Source organism: Simochromis diagramma, unplaced genomic scaffold (genome assembly GCF_900408965.1).
Source record: "Simochromis diagramma unplaced genomic scaffold, fSimDia1.1 OVJJ01000802.1, whole genome shotgun sequence".
In the NCBI taxonomy this organism is placed as follows: domain Eukaryota; kingdom Metazoa; phylum Chordata; class Actinopteri; order Cichliformes; family Cichlidae; genus Simochromis; species Simochromis diagramma.
Window position 1 is genome coordinate 2,556,944 of NW_024387492.1, and position 18,873 is coordinate 2,575,816.

The window sequence follows — 18,873 nt, forward strand, 5'->3', positions numbered from 1 at the left end:
GTATCAAAGTATGTTTTCTAACTTGCACATAATGATCGGCCCCCTATCGAGAGCATCTCAAAGGATTTGAGGGTAAAGATCTGTCCGCCTCATGATCAGTAATCCTGCAACAGTCTATAGATTCCTCTTTAGTCTTCAGAAATCGTTAATCCTCAGAAAGGACGGCATGACATTGAGGCAGTGGAACACAGTCACTGCTGTCTGAACTATGTCCCAGTTAGAGAAGAACTTATGGATGTGAAGTAGAAGGATACCCAGTACAGGATAAGAGATTACACTTTCAAAAACATCACAAGTCATGTGCACTCGAGCTGATGGTGATGATAAATGTGACGTTGTGTCATTGAAATGTTGTTGTTGAGTAAGATGCGGCCACGGAAAGGTTAAGTAGCAGTGAAATCAATTTAATTACCCCGCCTGTCCAGCTTCCCCTACAAAACACTAACCGTACAATTAATAGACAGGAATTGACAGATGGATTAGTGCTTTAAACAGACAGAGATTATTCCTCTGAGCAACTGTGTTCCAAGGAGAGGAAAGGAGAGGACCAACTCCACACAGATCCTAACGTTCCCTTTGGCTGTTTTGACGAGGGAGACGCTGAGCGAAAAACCTCAGTGTGCTCTGAGGGAGAGGGATACATAAGAAAGGTAAGGTTTGACTGCAGTATTACATCACTACATTCATTGTCGTACCTGCTTGTCTCTTCACTGACATTTCCAACTGTGAAGCAAGGTATCCAGGGTCAGAAATGATGTCTCACTGCCACAGCTGACCCATAACATTGCTTGAAAGGCAGTGGTTATGTTGGTGAGCTAGCGAGACAAAAACACAGCGGCCCAAACAATAGCGGGAGGTCACCTTGATACAGCTGCCTGCCGGAGACAGTACTCGAATGAGGAGAAAATGACTCAATTACCACCAGGCACAGAGCGGAGAACTGGGGAGAGGGGGGCAGGAATGGACAGATACAGGCAAACTGAAAGTGTGGCGAAAAAACACAAGAATTCAGTGGCAGCATTGTGTTTTAAAGCCCCCACATCTGATTATGTGAATACGGTTATGCAATGTCAAAAATCTTTGAAGTGTTTCTTTTGGACTTTCGAAGCAGCAATTTAAGCATCAAAAAAAGAAAATTTCAATTAAACTTAATTGAAACAGCTGAATTCATAACTTCGCTCTGCATTTAATGAAACTGTGTTGTCAGTTTTGCAAAGGTACTCAGCTTTTAAAAGGCTCCGTTATTTTTACTTTGCTCCAATTGGGAGCCAAAGTATCCAAATCCCATTAGTTTAAGAGAAACTCCATATTTTTTTTATTGTGACTACAAGAAAGAACGAAATAAACTGTGCATATATATATATATATGTGTGTGTATATAAAAAATTTCACGCTGTGGGCGGTCAATCCTTCAAGCTCGGGTCCTCTACCAGAGGCCTGGGAGCTTGAGGGTCCTGCAGTATCTTAGCTGTTCCCAGGACTGCGCTCTTCTGGACAGAGATCTCCGATGTTGTTCCCGGGATCTGCTGGAGCCACTCGCCTAGCTTGGGAATCACCGCACCTAGTGCTCCTATTACCACTGGGACCACTGTCACCTCCACATTTTCTCCAGCTCTTCTCTGAGCCCTTGGTATTTCTCCAGCTTCTCATGTTCCTTCTTCCTGATATTGCTGTCATTGGGAACCGCTACATCGATCACTACGGCCGTCTTCTTCTGTTTGTCTACCACCACTATGTCCGGTTGGTTAGCCACCACCATTTTGTCCGTCTGTATCTGGAAGTCCCACAGGATCTTAGCTCGGTCATTCTCCACCACCCTTGGGGGCGTCTCCCATTTTGACCTCGGGACTTCCAGGTTATACTCGGCACAGATGTTCCTGTACACTATGCCGGCCACTTGGTTATGGCGTTCCGTGTATGCCTTGCCTGCTAGCATCTTGCACCCTGCTGTTATGTGCTGGATTGTCTCTGGGGCATCTTTACACAGCCTGCACCTGGGGTCTTGCCTGGTGTGATAGACCCCAGCCTCTATGGATCTTGTGCTCAGAGCTTGTTCCTGTGCTGCCATGATTAGTGCCTCTGTGCTGTCTTTCAGTCCAGCTTTGTCCAGCCACTGGTAGGATTTCTGGATATCAGCCACCTCCTCTATCTGCTGGTGGTACATACCGTGCAGGGGCCTGTCCTTCCATGGTGGTTCCTCGTCTCCCTCCTCTTTCTTGGGTTTCTGCTGCCTGAGGTATTCACTGAGCACTCGGTCAGTTGGGGCCATCTTCCCAATGTATTCTTGGATGTTCGTTGTCTCATCCTGGACTGTGGTGCTGACACTCACCAGTCCCCGGCCCCCTTCCTTCCGCTTAGCGTACAGCCTCAGGGTGCTGGACTTGGGGTGAAACCCTCCATGCATGGTCAGGAGCTTCCTGGTCTTGATGTCAGTGGCTTCTATCTCCTCCTTTATCCACCATATTATCCCAGCCGGGTACCTGATCACGGGCAGGGCGTAGGTGTTGATAGCCCAGATCTTGCTCTTACCGTTCAGCTGACTCCTCAGGACTTGCCTGACCCTCTGCAGGTATTTGGTGGTTGCAGCTTTTCTAGCGACCTCTTCATGATTCCCATTTGCCTGTGGGATCCCCAGGTACTTGTAACTTGTAACATATATATATATATATATATATATACACACAGATAATTTGATTGACCTTAGTGTAGCCACTTAAATTCATCCATTGTACTGCTTTTCCAGTCAAAGACACCAGTTTACGGTCAAGAGTGGGAATCTGTTGTCAAGCAGCTTCTGTTCCTCCTCAAGCCCCAAACAGGGAACATCTGACAGGCGTCAAGCTGAACTGACAGCTTCGTCCCTTATATTGCCAGAGGTCTCCTATTTCTATCCACTGTGGAAAACAAGGATTTTCAGAAAATTTGGAACGGGGTGAGACGCGGCTTAAACGTTTGCACCAGAAAAAGCCTTGAGCTAGAGATCATCCCTCTACAAACTGTAAAAAAATAATCTGAGGAGTGGGTATTTGTGTGGCTGCTGATCTATGGTGAAACACATTCATGAGATCAGTGCTTTGCATTGCAGGCTAAGAGTTGTAGTTGCGATTGTGTGTTACGCCGTGAGCCGATGAATACAGCTCAGACTGTGAAACCTACTAGAAAATCCTTGAAAGTTTGACCTTTTTTATCTGAGATGTTGCAGAGAAAATAAGTCACACCTTTATGTCAAACAGACTAAATTATTCACACTCCTTCCAAAACATTCTATTGATGCCTTCAGCTGATTCACAACTTTGCTTCTGGAAAGCCAACTAGCCGAGAGAAAACAGGGATCACGTGAGGCCAGTTATTGTCAGACTGCTCTGACTTCCAGTATATTTCGGAATTGATTTTCAAGTTCCTCTGCTTACATACACTATATGGAGCTCTAAATGGCCTTGGACCACTTTATATTACAAACTGCACTCCCACACAGTCCCATGATGATCGTCTACATACTTCTCACTCACTCTTCCGCTTAGGTAAGTTAGAAATGCAGCTTTCATCAAATATTCCTAGCGAGAGACAAACACCATTCCGACAGGCATTAAGGAGGCAAATCAGCTGCCCATTTGAGACAACTTTTAAAGCACATACATATGTGCATTCTTTCTCTATTCAATGTGAAGACATTCACCTTTTCCACTTTACAGGACAGCATTAATGTTGAAAGGGATAAAGGTAAAGTCGAGAAGGGATCCAAAGCTAAAAGTGTAACTGCTGCACATCAAATAACTAAGTTTCCCAACTTTTTGCACAAATTAGCTACAACCCTGTGGATTAAACGGAGGCCTTCCACTAAAAAGCTCCATCAATTTGGAAACGCTTTGAAAGAATGTTTCAAAGTGAGATTTTGACAGACAACCCATTAGTAACCAAGGGCTGAAAGTCATGGAGGAAAATCAGAGCTTCACAAGCCCTTTAAAGATGACACTACACAATACTTGGTTAAATCACACCAAGCTTTGTCAGTGCCAAAGGTCAGTGAGGACAGTGATTTCCCCTTCATTTCAAGGATTTGGAGGGCACATGTAGAAATACGCTGACTTCCTATTTGCAATATTTGACTGAAAAACGTGCAAAGCCTGATCATGTTCAACGTTTTGATGAATGTATAAACATTTTTTTCTTAATCAGTGAGAAAACACAGAAAATATAAAGAGCCAACATATCCAATTCATATTTGGCTACCTCTTTATGGAGTGTTGCACCACTGCCAACATGCCTAATATGTTTGCGTTGCTGTCTGGAAGGCCCATTCTGATTCATATTTGCATGACTGCTGGACCCTTCTGCGGGGACTTATTCGGCTGGTAGCTCAGGTGGTAAGGGACAGCTGTTTTGGCGTCGCTTAAAAATGTTCTGCCCTTCAACGCACTGCGAGCAGGTTCACAATGGCATGATGGTACACACCAAAGATCAGGTGGTTTGCATTGAAATCCATCTTCTCTTTAGCTTTTAAAGCCATAGCATAAAAATACATGTTAGGGCATTGTATTTACTTTCCATGGACAAGGAGGAGACACAAATTCCTCACAGGGTTGCATCAAGAAAAAAAAAAAACACAACAAAAAAACCCCACAAATCGAACATAGAGATCTATCCACTGTGGCAACTGAAAGAAGAATATATGCATTGTGTTATATATCCTTTTTTGAATTATAAAAGCACCGATGCAGAAACAGAAGAGCAAAAAGAGATGAGTGCAATTCATAAAAAGCTTTATAGTGCCCCTCCCCATATCTTTACCACACAACTCTATCAGTCTCAAAAATTAGCCCTTGACAGTCTCCCAGCAGAGTTCGTGACATGTAGGCCAGTTTATATATTAAGCTTTTGCTGTGCCTGAGGCCAGCCAGCCTTTAGCTGCAGCCAGCCAGCTCCACTGCATCTGCCCACAAACATACAAAAATGAACATGTGTACACACACACAAGTATGGGAAAATTTATCAGCTGAGAGACCTGGGGATGTAAGTACAGTACGTGTGTGTGTGTTTATCAGAGTGAATGTTAGAGAAGCCTGCTGAACTGGGACTTTTTAGGGACAAACACTGAGTAGCTAAATCTGTGTGCATGTGTTTCTGTGTGTGTGCATATCCGAGCCATGTTCTTGGCATTCAGTCATTACTGTGCACACACACTCGTCATGTTACAGTGTCGTGGTAATGCAGTCCTGAGGCACACAGGAGACCAGAGGCAGTCCATCATCCACACTTTTAGATCATATGTAAAGCTTAGTAAGTGTAAATGCTTTGTAATAACTTACAACAAATCCTAGACTATTAATATTAGGTCTTTTTCTTAATACTGAACAGATATGTAAGTATTTATTCAATTTTTTTTAATCTAGGTATTTACATGACTTATATTTTCCAATTCTTACTGAACCTCTACCCTGTGTTTAGTCCCTGACAAGTACTGAGCTACAGTGGAGCTCACACTGGCCCAAAGCCATAGCTGTGGCCCCATTCTGCCAGGAAAACCAATTACTTAGTGTTTCAAAGCCCTCCGAGTACCCGAAAGGGGCCCATCATTTAACTATGAGACACTCCAACTTCACTCATTGCCGGCCTTTCAGAGCTGGGTCATCCCGTCACAGATACACACTGAAAAAAATCATCTGTTTGTACCTGTTATCTGAGCTTCATATGACACATTCATATGAAGCACATCAGTACCTTAATGGAAAGCAAGGCATCTATCTTTCATGCGGAAATATATAAATATAAAATGTTACCAAATCAAGTCATTCCAGAAAGTTGCACTGCGCTTTCTTTTTTTTTCTTATTCATTTTTAACCAGTGGCAGACAGTGAGTCAGCGGCTAACAGTGACCTCTCAGCACCACAGATGGGGTAAGCTTTCTGCGGCTCAGTGTCTTCTTACTATCATCACTCCCGTGCCAACAGGTAAGCTCTCGCAAATAAACACCGCTGCACCCGCACGCTTATGCCCGCTCTATCACACACACACACACACTAGGTCTGCTGTAGCAGACATGAGGTCATACATGACTTAATTTAGATTTAAGATGCTATTCTTGGTTTATGCTGTGACGTATCTCTTTCTGTAGAGCACCTTTAAAAGACACCCTGTGCAGACTACTCGTTTTGACTCCAGTGTACTCAATATGCTCGCTCTTTGTCTGTCTCGCTCTGTCTGTCTCTGCAGGATAAGTTAATAAGCCTAATGAGAATACAGACTGAAGGGGAGAGATGAAAAGACACAAAGGGAAGGAGAAAAGGGGGAAGCAATCAGATGTGGCTCTGCCCAGCCCTTGGCAATGACAAAGTGGAGCAATTATGCATGAAGGCTGTGACATTGACTGTGGCATCACCTCTTCTGCTGATCTGTTAAAAAGCAAACATACTCTATAATTCAGCAAGGCGCTCGCTCAGTCATACATACGCATAAGCAGACGTCTCTCTGCCTAGCATGTTCAAGGACATAGATGATCATACTTTGACAAGTTAACACGTCTGTGCACACGTCATTCATCACTGAATGGTGTGAACATTCCACAGCGTAGGTCAGAAGAAGGTCAGATCTGTTCTCCAGTGCCTCACCCAGCAGGTCTGTTAGCCACTGTTAGAGACAAGTATTCCCTTCATGAGTCCATCACCTACTTTTAGCCTCTAATGTCTCTGTAGACACACGCACACACACATGCACGCACACACTCACTTGCATAGTGATGCTGTTATGCTTTAAAGAGTTATTGATCACTCACAAGAACGAGCTCTGCTGTTTACACTCATGAACTCACAGAGCTACACCAGCATCGTCACATGTATCTATAGAGCCATCCGGCAGTGTTAAAGGTGAGGAAATAACAATCGTGGAACAACAGTAGCACTGACGACATGTAAGGAGAAAGCATGATTGTTACATTAGAAGTAAGCCTGTGGGTGAACCTTTGTTCTGACAGGCGATAAGCACCAGTGGTATTCAGTAGTGCGTTTACCAGTGAGGCTATAACCAACCCTTTTTATTTCATTTCACTACAAGAACAGGACATAAATAAAAGCACGCAGGCGATGGGGCTGTTATAACAGCATAGAAATATTTTTCTGTACATTCAAGAAACGATTCTGTGTCCTCAATAATTTTTAATAAAATGCAGTGAAAATATCACATCAAGGATTTATCTTTTCAAGTAATTAGTAATTAGGAAAAATATGCTTGGTATAAACTGAATATATACCAATCATGGAAATTTCACAGATTTCTGATCTGTACTTATGTAACAAAAATTGCACGGAAAATCATATTTAAAAAAATAAAAGTTTAGTATAAAATGGTTTGCAAATGTCCAGTAAAGCACGCTACATGCATAAAAGTACAGGCACACCTACACATTACAGCTAACTGAGCTGTTTGGGCATAGAAACTCACGGCACACGGTTTCTGTGCCGATGTTTGTAACTCTGCAGATATTAAAGCAGCAGAGCGATGGTGACTTTTCCTTTTACAAAGCAAACTTCCACTTTGCATTAATGCCACTTAAAGCTGATTGCAGAATATGTAGGAGGAAACAAATGTCACCACTTAACTTGTTAAAACGGTGATATCCTGTGATAACATCACGCTCAAACCCTTTTTTTCACCAATGTTTGTAAAAGCAGAGTGCATGACTGGGAGCTTTATTTTACACACCTATGTAGATAGGACTAAAACTAACTGAATTCTAAGATTCACAAGTGCGGCCATGCACGTTTGGTCCAATAATGTAAAATAACAGATTATACTTTAAAGTCTATTAAAGTTAAATCGAACCCTTTAACGTAATATTCACTTACACTATTCACGTATCCATTACTTTACTTCAAATTGAATGTGCTCAGCCTAGAGAGAAAAGATTGCTTAAATGGCTAAATAGCTTTGGTCTCGATTATGTGCTTTTATTTTTTAATAAGGTTGAATATGTTCCTGAACCAGCTGGACTGGAGTTTTTAAGCTAGTGTTACTCAAGCAGAACAAAAGAGTGTATTTGTCAGAGACTACTTTCAGCCATGTGTCTGAAACACTAGAGTGTGTTTACGATACAAGAAAAGGACATGTCACTGTGCAACTGTGTGGCTCAGGTGGTGTAGTTTTAATAGCTGCTGCATAACAATGAAACTCTGTGGCACAGAGAAATCCAATTTAAGCTCCAATTAAGCTTTGGCTACATAGTTGAATCTTGATGAACTTGCTGGTTTGGGATTTGTTTTTTTCTAAAGATTGTTCATTGCAAGAGGCACACAAAATATTATTGCGCTTATTCTTTAAACACACTGCAGCCCCCATCGATTTCCACTGAAAACAAGTAAAAAAGAATTTCATCAAATACCTGAAGAGAGAGCAGCACCTGCTCCCAAGAAAGAAAAAGAAAATATGCGAAACAGTAAATCTCATTAAGAAGCAAAATATAATTCAATATTTCTATTAATCACCCCCAAACTGTGCTTTTAATGAATGTTATAGTGTGTGATCTGAAATTAGAAAGAATCCCCAGCGTGTCATCTCTCACATAAAAGGAAGCCCTCAAAGACCCACACCTGTTTAAACATGTTCCAGTAACTGTGTCAGCTCAGCAAATTTCCATGTAACTGATCAGCCAATTACCAGAGCGATTATTGCCTCTTACAGATCTGTCACGCCGTGCGAGCGCAGGGCAGTGGAGATCAATAAGATGTGTTCGTCCGAGCAGCACGCGCTTTTCTGAAAGGGAAGATGATGCTCAAATGGGATCAAATCCGTCTGCGAGTCTCTTTGAGGACCCCGAGTCAGACGCTGAGGCAATCGGGGTTAATGGGTGCGCTGCGGCGCTTTGAGATTCGCCTACGAGAACATGCAAGTTGAATCCATTATCTGCTCAGCGACATTCAAACGGAAAAAAAAATGAGAAAAGATGAAAGAGTGAAAGGATGTTATGTTTACTTAAGGCTCGGGGCAGGATCAGAGCTAGGACGAGACGGGATTGGGAACAGGTAGTGCAGTGGAAACGGGAAAGAGTGGCAGGGGGAGATAGAGGAGTGTTGCAAACTGGTGCTGAACTTTAGCTAAACTGGAAAAGTAATAGTTTTTAAAGTGGGAGATCACGAAAATAGATTTTTAAAGAATGAGATGGATGATTTAATTGCTATTTTCACATTTTATATAAAAAAAGAGGTGATGAAGAAAAAGACGGGGTGGAACGAGAGACGCGTGTGGGGGTGAAAAACACAAAGTGAACTGATGAGTGTTTGACAGCCGAACAAGAGGAATTGTGGAGGTGGGTGTGTGACTAATGAGTGAGGGTGAAAGAGTGACAAGAGAACGAGCGGGAGAAAAGGGATGCAGAGATGAAAGCGAGGACAGACAAAAGGAGGAACTGCAGAGGTGAACGGAGCACCGGGAAGGGAAAGAAGACAGCGAAATCCGAAGCAAAAGTAAGAAAAATCATTCAGAGACAGGAGAAGCTGAAGCAGCTGAACTGTAAGAAATAAATAAAGACCAGAGCCTCGCAGTCGAGTCCTCTTAGTACATTTGCTGTGACAGCACTAGGGCTGTAGCTACCACTGAGGACACTGAAAGTCATGCTCGCTGTATTTTTTAGAAATTCGAATGCATCAATGATAGTGAGGGAGTTCATGTCCTATGGTTAAAATTTGGTGCACATGCTGGATTTTAATCTCAGGATAGGTTCGACGTGACAATCAATCAAAATAGAAAATAGCAGTTAAGTGATGAATCTAACAGTATTTTGTAAAATCAAAGTTTATAGCCTGTGAAAGGCTACAGATTTGTATTTCTCAACATGCATACTAAAGTACACAGATGATTTTTTTTAAAAAGAAACTACCCTCCTAATATAGTGCCCAAAATAAATAAACAAATAAAGGAACACTTTTTAATCAGAGTAATGCATCAAGTCAGTTCAACTTCTGGGATATTGATCTGGTCCGTTAAGTAGCAGAGAGGGTTGTTGATCAGTTTTAGCTGCTTTGGTGTAAACGAAATTATGCAAGTGCAGTAGAGGGCCAACAATTAGACAACTCACAAAACAATAATGGTTTTACAGGAGGAGGCAACTGACATTTTTCCCTACTTCTCCTTTCTGACTGTTTCTTCACTAGATTTGCATTTGGTAGGGTCAATGTCAGTACTAGTAGCATGAGGTGATTCCTGGACCAGAGGTTGCACAGATAGTCCAACTCCTCCAGGATGGCACAACATTACCAGAAGGTTTGCTGTGTCTCCCAACACAATCTCAATCTGTTACTCTAAGAGAGCTGGACAGGGCCGTAACCCATCAGCAGGGCCGGTATCTGCTCCACTGTGCAAGGAGGAACAGGTTAAGTACTGCCAGAGGTACAAAATAACCTCCAGCAGGCCACTTTTCACAGATGAGAGCAGGTTACCCTGAGACCATGTGACAGACATGAAAGGGTCTCGAGAAGCTGCTATGCTGTCTGTAACATCGTTCAGCTTGATGGTAAATGGACTGATTCTTATAGAGCGCTTTTCTACTCTACTTCTACTGGAGTACTCCAAGCAACATGCCACATTCACCCAGTCACACAAGAACAGTCTTGTATGCTTTCAAGTGCTTTCTAATATCTAACGTTCATATTCTGATGGAGAGCACCTTGGGGTTAATAGGATATTTGGCATGCAGACTAGGAGGCGCCAGGGATTGAACCACTAACCTTCCAATCGGTAGATGACCTGATCTACCTCCTGAGCTACAGCCACCCCAGACCAGTTTGGTGGTGGGTCAGTGATGGTCTGGGGAGGCTTATCCATGGAGGGACACACAGACCTCTAAGGCCTCGGCGAAGGTACCCAGGCTACCTTTAGTTATCAGGATCAAATCCTTGGACCCATTGTCAGAGCATAAGCTGGTGCAGTGTGTCCTGCATGACAATGTCCAGATTCATTGCCCCAACAATGAATGAAACATTGGGACAGTGTTGGGACGAATGTTGTCAGGCATAAAAACAAGCATGTGGGGGCCCAACAAAATATTGAGTACAATTTTGAGTTGCTGCAGGTAAACTTGGCTAGCTCGCCACATTATTTGTCCAATTTGATTTTCTGAGTGTATTGAATTCAGCCCTCTGTATCATTTCCATCCTTCCAGAATCCTTCCATTCCCAACACACAACCGAGGCCATATCAGTATAGACATGCAGCATTATTTTTTCCCATTGATATCTGATGTGGTTTTAAAATATTCATTATATTTTTTTCAGCAACACAAATTTGACTTACTTACGTACTTACTTAGGTGTGCCCATGCGAGAAAAACAGCTCAGACCTCTGGGCACCAGAACTTGGTCTGGCTGTTTAACTGGATTGGAAACTGTGCAGCTGGGAGGGCAGGCAGACAGCTTGGGCTCTCTGTCATGTTCCTAGAGTTGTTCTGCAGCGTAGCTGTGTCAGACTAACAGCAACATAATGCCAGACTACAGCACAACACTGCATCGCAACAAGATGATCGATGTTGTTCACAACACCCATCAGAATTTGGAATGTTTCAGCTGATATATAGAATAGAATAAAATAGAACAGAATTCAACTTTATTGTCATTGCACATGTCACAAGTACAAGGCAACAACATGCAGTGTGCATCCATCCAGAAGTGCTTTAGCCATGATGTAGATATATTACAAAATATATATTAGCAATATAGATATATTACAGAAATGGGTCTGTTATAGGTATGAGGGTACAAAAATAGGTTTATTATGGGTATGTTACAATGTACACAGTATGAAGGTATGTTATGAATATGCTATAACTATAAGTATGTACAGGCTGTAGTGGGTATACAAGCTTTGTACAGGCTATGAACAGGACATAAATATAAAGCTATACAGAAATATGCAAGTTGTAAACAGTTGTAAACAGTTGTAGAATTATAATTATCATATTGTACAGAATGACTGTTTATACAGAATTATTAAGTAGTGCAGTTAAGATAAGTGAAATATGTGCCTACTTTCTACAGAGGCTATATAAACTGCTAGTGGTTGTGGGTGTATGTTCAGTCCATGAGTTTAACGTGGGTCAGATGTCAGGAGGCAGAGTTCAGGAGTCTGACAGCTGTGGGGAAGAAGCTGTTCGGGTACCTGGTGGTCTTAGTCTGGAGGCTCCTGTAGCGCCTCCCAGAGGGCAGGAGGGTGAAGAGTCCATGTGATGGGTGACTGGGGTCTCTGATGATTTTCTCAGCCCTTTTCAGACACCGCTTCCTGTAGATGTCCTTTATGGCAGGAAGTGGTGCTCCGGCGATGCGCTGGGCAGTTTTCACAACCCTCTGCAACGCCTTCCGGTCCGAGGCGGATCAGTTCCCGTACCAGACTGTTATACAGTTGGTCAGGATGCTCTCGATGGTGCAGCGATAGAAGTTCACCAGGGTGTCTGAGGACAGGTGGTTCTTCCTCAGGAAGAAGAGGCACCGGTGAGCCTTCTTGACCAGCTTGGAGCAGTTGGTCGTCCAGATGAGATCCTCGGAGATGTGGACTCCCAGGAACTTGAAGCTGCTCACACGCTCCACAGCCGTCCCCTTAATGTGGATGGGTGGATGTGGGTCAGCATTCCTCCTGTAGTCCACGATGAGCTCCTTGGTCTTCTCGGTGTTGAGCAGCAGGTTGTTTGTCTCGTACCACTCAGCCAGACGATCCACCTCATCGTTGTCATTGAGGCCAATCACCGTGGTGTCATCTGCAAACTTAATGATGGTGTTGGAACCATCGGCAGGCCTGCAGTCGTGGGTGAAGAGGGAGTAGAGGAAAGGGCTCATCACACAGCCTTGTGGTACACCGGTGTTCATCGTGATTGTAGATGAGCAGCGGTTATCCAGCCGGACATGTTGGGGGCGGTTGGTCAGGAAGTCCAGTAACCATTTGCAGATGAGGGAACTGATGCCCAGGTCTGTCAGTTTCCTGATGAGTTGTGAGGGGTGGATTGTATTGAACGCTGAACTGAAGTCTATAAACAGCATTCTGGCGTAGGTGTTGTTGTTGTCCAGGTGTGAGAGGACAGAGTGCAGTGCGATGGAGACTGCATCCTTAAACGTATATGTGTATACGTTTAAGTTTATACATTTATAAGTCAAAGCATTTTGTTAGCTCCTAAATTTGAATCTGGAAACGTCTCGCAAAGCTTTATGTACTCTATTTTGGTTGACATTTGCAATATTTTGAGATTTGACAGTCCTCCAGAAATAGCTACCATTCCACTAAAATATATATTTTTAGATTGTACTTCAGAAAAGGCTATGAAACAACCTTTAGACTTTTAGTAAATAGCATGGAACTAGCTGAATAAATATATAGCAAAAGAAAAATGTAAGTAACACATACAGGTTGTGAGCACTGAAGATTTTCTGCCGTCCTACCCACAGCCCCGCTGACGGTGCAGTTTCCAGCAGCAGCAACATCCAACCAAAAAGTACACTGATGTGTTTAAATGCAGTAAAGCAGTCAGTGTGTGTAGTAAGCGTACATAAAAGGACAAAAAAAATTACATAAACTTAACGTGTAACCAACTATATTTTCTCTCTCCTGAAGCCAACCAGCATAGGACTGCACACACACACACACACACACACACACACACACACACACACACACACACACACACACACAAATGAGCACACAGCGAGTGCAGTACTGGGAGCTGATCAACGCTTGATTATCTTCCCCCCAGTGCAGCACACCCTAAGCAGAATCAAATCAGATGACTTCATTAGCATATCATCTGCATAATGGCTCAACCAGAGCAAGGGCATTTGCCTGCTACATGGCTTCTACCATGTCTCATTCTGAAGGGGGGGTAGTGGTGGTGGAGGGTTAGAGATCCTCTTTCATTTCTGTTCTAAGCATATGCTGGACGTCTTTGTTGAGTCACATGGCTCCTTTAGACGTCTCAACAGCCCGGTTAATTGAGGGCATGATTATAAAAGAAAAATGTGACTGAAGATAATTTCTCTGCATTGTGCACAATCTCTGGAGTTACTGTATAGTCAATTATCGTCGTCTCGGAGGCAAATTAAACACGTGGGCACGGATGTTTGCGCAGCCAATATTAACTGCCTGAGTTTTTCTGTTTCAGCACTCTGAACCTTTCTCTTGGAATCCGCTTACGTAACAAACCGGTGGTATGGTTAATCGAATCAACTGGAATTTGCTTATTTTGTCACAGAAAAGGGGTGAGCAGGGCGTCACCGGTGTCGTGTATTTCGTTTCAGACACACTGGCCTAAAAAGACATCAGATATTATCAAGACTCTCAGAATATTCATTGTCTCCAGATGGTGTCACTTTAAAGGTTTTTATTCTTAATCTAAAATAACTATGCCCTTGGTTAGTATAAAAAATTGTTCTTTCATTTCACCTTTTTAACATTTCATATCGCTTACTTTGTAACTCCGCAGTTAATAGAAGTCACATTTCCATTAGCTCTCTGCCTTCATGGTTCATGGGTCAAAATTTCACCAGCCAGGATAGAAAATGTTTTTAAATTGAGACAGCGCCTTTGTAGACTCCTCTGTGTTAGAAGACTGCAGGAAACACACTGCATGAGCACTACACTTCATCATCACACACACACATAAGCGTTCATACAGATACGTGCAAATATGATTCTGAAATCATGAAAAATCGACTACATTTCATAGGCGTAAAGACTGCCATGAGTTATACATAGAAAAAAAGAAAGAAACAGAAAGAAAATGATTTAAAAACATGCCAAAAAGTCCAGTATTGACATAACATAAAAATCTATACCTCATACGTACTTATGAAAGCTAGGACACATATGATGCAGAAATGAAGAGGGTAAGCAGCAGCCAGGCGCTGCTAATCAAATGCAACTGATTAACTGATCATCAGCAAGTGTGACCAGAAGACTGCACAGGCCTCAGTGAGGACGTTAAATGATAACGTTCATGTACAGTCTGTATGGAAGTATGGCTTGTTTGGGAGAACTGCTAGGAAAAAGCCCCTTTTGTGTTTAAAAAACACAAACATGGCCCCACTGGAGACATTTGGCCATAATGCATAACACCACATCTGGCAAAAGCCAAACACAGCATATCCGCCCAAACACATCAAGCCAACTCTCAGCAATATTGGAGGGGTATTGATTTTGACTTGTTTTGCAACCGCTGGTCCTGGCCACCTTGCAGTCATTGAGTCCACCATGAACATCTCTGTGTACCAAGGTAATCTAGAGCCAAATGTGAGGCCATCCGTCTGACAGCTAAAGCTCGGCTGATACTGGGTCACCAAATCTCCAACTGGATGGCTGAAAAAGAAAAGAATCACAGTGTTGTGATGCTCTAGACCTCAGCCTGACTGAAATGTAGTGCTGGGACTTTAAGAGAGCTGTGTATACATGGATTTTCCCAAACGTGAATGAACTACAGCAACACTGTCAAGAAGAGTGAGCTAAAACTCCTCCACAACGATGTGAGAGACTGATAAAGTCATACAGAAAATATTACTTCAAGTTATTGCTGTTAAAGGTGGTTCTAGAAGCTATTAAATCACGGGGAATACTTTGTTTCTCAGAAGACTGCAGAGAGTCCTTTGAAAATGTTTTCTTTCATATAACTGCATGTGGTAAGACCTGTTCCTCGTTAATCCAATGCACCACATAAAGCAGAGTGAGCTATGTTTGAGTCATGGTCTGTGCACAAGAACTCTAAATTTGGTTGTAATCTTAAATTACAGCAATCAAACCTAAAATAGGGCACAGTGAGAATTTTGTTGTTGTTGTTTTCAAAAAGAAACTTAAGAACTAGTTACATATAGCAGTTTATGAATGCAGAAAGCTAATTAAAAGGCAAATTATCATCAACTGATAGCCGGTGGTTTCCAAACTGCATTTTGGAAAATCTATTCCCTGTTTTCTTCATCCCCCCCCCCAAAAATAAATAATAAATCAAAGAACCAAAGCAGAAAAGAGCTGTTTGTAACCACCACTCAAATTTTTCACACACTGCGGTTTTCAATTAAATATTTTACCTGAAATCTTTATTTAGCAGTTTCTTAACCTTGTGATTTTTACAAACTAACAAACAACACATGAAAAAATGACTTCCTGAGCCAAGGACAACCGGAAACGGGGGGAAGAATTAAACAATAATAGGAGGGAGAAGGGAAAGAAAGAGGTGACGTGCTCTAGCAGCGGTTGCTGCTTTCGTAAACCGTTCTGCTGCCATGTTTGTTTACTTTCTCCCTGGTGTGAACATCTATGCATGGCTGCAGCCATCACATCTACACATGTCACCCGTCTGCACGATCACACAACGCTCTGCACAGACGCACTTGCTCCTGCATATTGCTAAGCCTTCCTGCACTCATACTTACGCTCTCACAATACAGCCCTTCAAGCCACATCTTAACCTAGTTCTTCGCATAAATCCCACTTGTAAGATCTCATGCACTTCACAAACAATGCACAGCATCTCCTAGATTTCAGCCCAATGTGAACTCGTACTCCAGTATTTATTTATTTATTCATTTTACACGAGATATGATTTGACCTACTTCTGACAGATTGCCTGAGCTGGACAAGCAGTTTAAGTTAAATCACGTGGTCGACGAATCGGACTTTGGAAGAATGATAAGGATGTTTTCAATTTGCATGTATATATTTGCAGATGTGTTGTACTGAATTTATGTAACGTGTCAGCTGATCTTTCACTGGTCACGGAGAGGAAACAGTGCACATTTTGCACGTGCCAGCTAATAATCACAATTCACTAACTACTGTGATGAGAGCGAGGCTTAACCAAAAGCAAATTTCTCACGGTGATAAACAGCGACACAAATAAAGATGGACAAATACGTCAGTTGCATATTTGCATTCACTCTCTCTCACTCTCTCTCGCTCGCTGTTGTGTAACCGCTGACGTACTGGTGATCCGTGAAAAAGTGGGAATCAGTTTTGCTCGGTTGATCCCAGAGGTCAGCAGCAGGGAGAGACAGAGAGGAAAGCAAAGAGAAGGAGGGAAAGGCTACCGAATATCGTAATGACATCAGTGAGTTAGAAGTTTGCACTGTAGCTGACTTTTTTTATTTCTGCCCAACGTCCGGGGGAACCGGAGATGCAGGAAATGGAAAAATAGGGCGAGAGAGGAGAAATAAAACGACAAGAGGATGATTTAAACTAAATGGAAAACAAAAGGCCAAAGTAACAGAGTGAAACAAGAGTATGAGAGAAATGAAGCAAATGGCAAAGCATAGAAAATGATATGTGGAGAGACATGGGAGAAAACATGCAACGGAAATTAGAAGGCACAATCAATGCTCTCAGATTCTAGAAACAAATCCTTTAATGCCTTTGATCCTTGAACAGAATTTGCTTGTTGCTTCCACTTTCAGTTGGAGTTTTGAGCCATTTATGTTACGACTCCCAGATATTTCTTTGGTTTTAGCCCAGCCAATCAGCCTCTTTTAGAAACAATGGGCTGCGGGAGGAAAGCCACAGGTATAGAAGAGAAGGTCTCCATTTACTACTCATATTTCCTGAGTGCTTTGAGGAGCAGCCGGTCAGTGCTGAAATTTAATTGGACCAGTGGCCTCAATTTGTAGCAACTTTGAAACCCACCTTGAGGGTTGTGGTGTAGTTTTGGATTGAGTAATGAGGATGGGCAAAGTTAAACTCAATTTCAGGGTGAGCGTCTGTCCGTAAATAGCTATTTATCAACAGAACAGCCAACGCATGCCAAGGCCAATAAGTGACAGCTGGTGCTCTGAATGCAGCGTCTGAAGCATGACAGGAAAACTCCCAGCCGTTGTCTATGTGGCATGGATGGGAATGAACCAGGCCTCCGATGACATGCATTGCCTGTTGGTGCCATGCATTACAAAGGACAAGAAAGGACAAGTGTTTCATTTCAAACGTGCCATCAGTCAGTAAAGGACTGAATAAAGTGAGGTCAAGTTTTCTGCCTTACTTTTTTTAGAAGCAGAAAATCAATTTAATGTCAGTTTGCTTCAGTAAAATATAGCATTCAGGGATCTCCTCAGAGTTTTCTCCTAGCTCCCCAAAGTGTTTCCCTAAAAAGGACTGTAAAATACAGTAATATTCCCTTCCCAGCTCTTAGCACATAAGTTCTCTTAACACATTTTTCACACATGTGCCAACACCACAATAATTCCAAAATCTTTTAGTTAAACTTCATCTGTCTAATGAATTTTCAATGCACGTTTTGAATTATTTGTCCAAAACTTGAGCTTTGATATTTCACAAGGGGAAAAATTAATCCAACACATTTTTAGACAGCAAACACAAAATATGATTAAATTTTAATGGAAAACCCTCGTCTAAACTTTCATCTCAACAGTCCACAGATAGACCGCTAAGAAGGATATCGATCAATGACAGAAAATCAGATTTATCTACAGACTCCAAGTGGACTGGTTCTTATGTTCCCATTGAACAACATTCTCGGGGGTTTAATAATCGCCGTAGTTGGCCAACTTTACCAACTGCAGTAGTTTGGATTGTAAGTTACAGCCATGTTAAACAGTATGTTGTCCAGTGACTCCTGTCCTGTGAAAAACTAAGTAGATCCATCAGTCAGTGTCTTGTAGAACCACTTTTAGCAGCAATAACTTGAAGTAACTGTTTCCTGTTTGACTATCACTGGAGGCACGTTGGTCCACTCTTCTGTATAACGTTCCTTCACCTCCTGCACTTGAAGGTTGTAGATATTCATCTATGCACAACTCTCTTAAGGTCCCAGTTTAGCGTTTTAATCAGTTTGAGGTCTGGACTTCGACTGAGCCATTACAACATTTTGACTCTTTTCTTTTTTTGTCATTTCAATCACTTTCAGCCAATATTTTATAT

At 42.3% G+C, this 18,873-nt stretch overlaps 1 protein-coding gene across 5 annotated transcripts in view; it reads right to left on the reverse strand.

Moving 5' to 3' along the window:
- The window catches only part of nrxn3b (neurexin 3b), a 331,545-nt gene that overhangs the window by 291,323 nt on the left and 21,349 nt on the right, over positions 1–18,873 (reverse strand). The window lies entirely within an intron of this gene.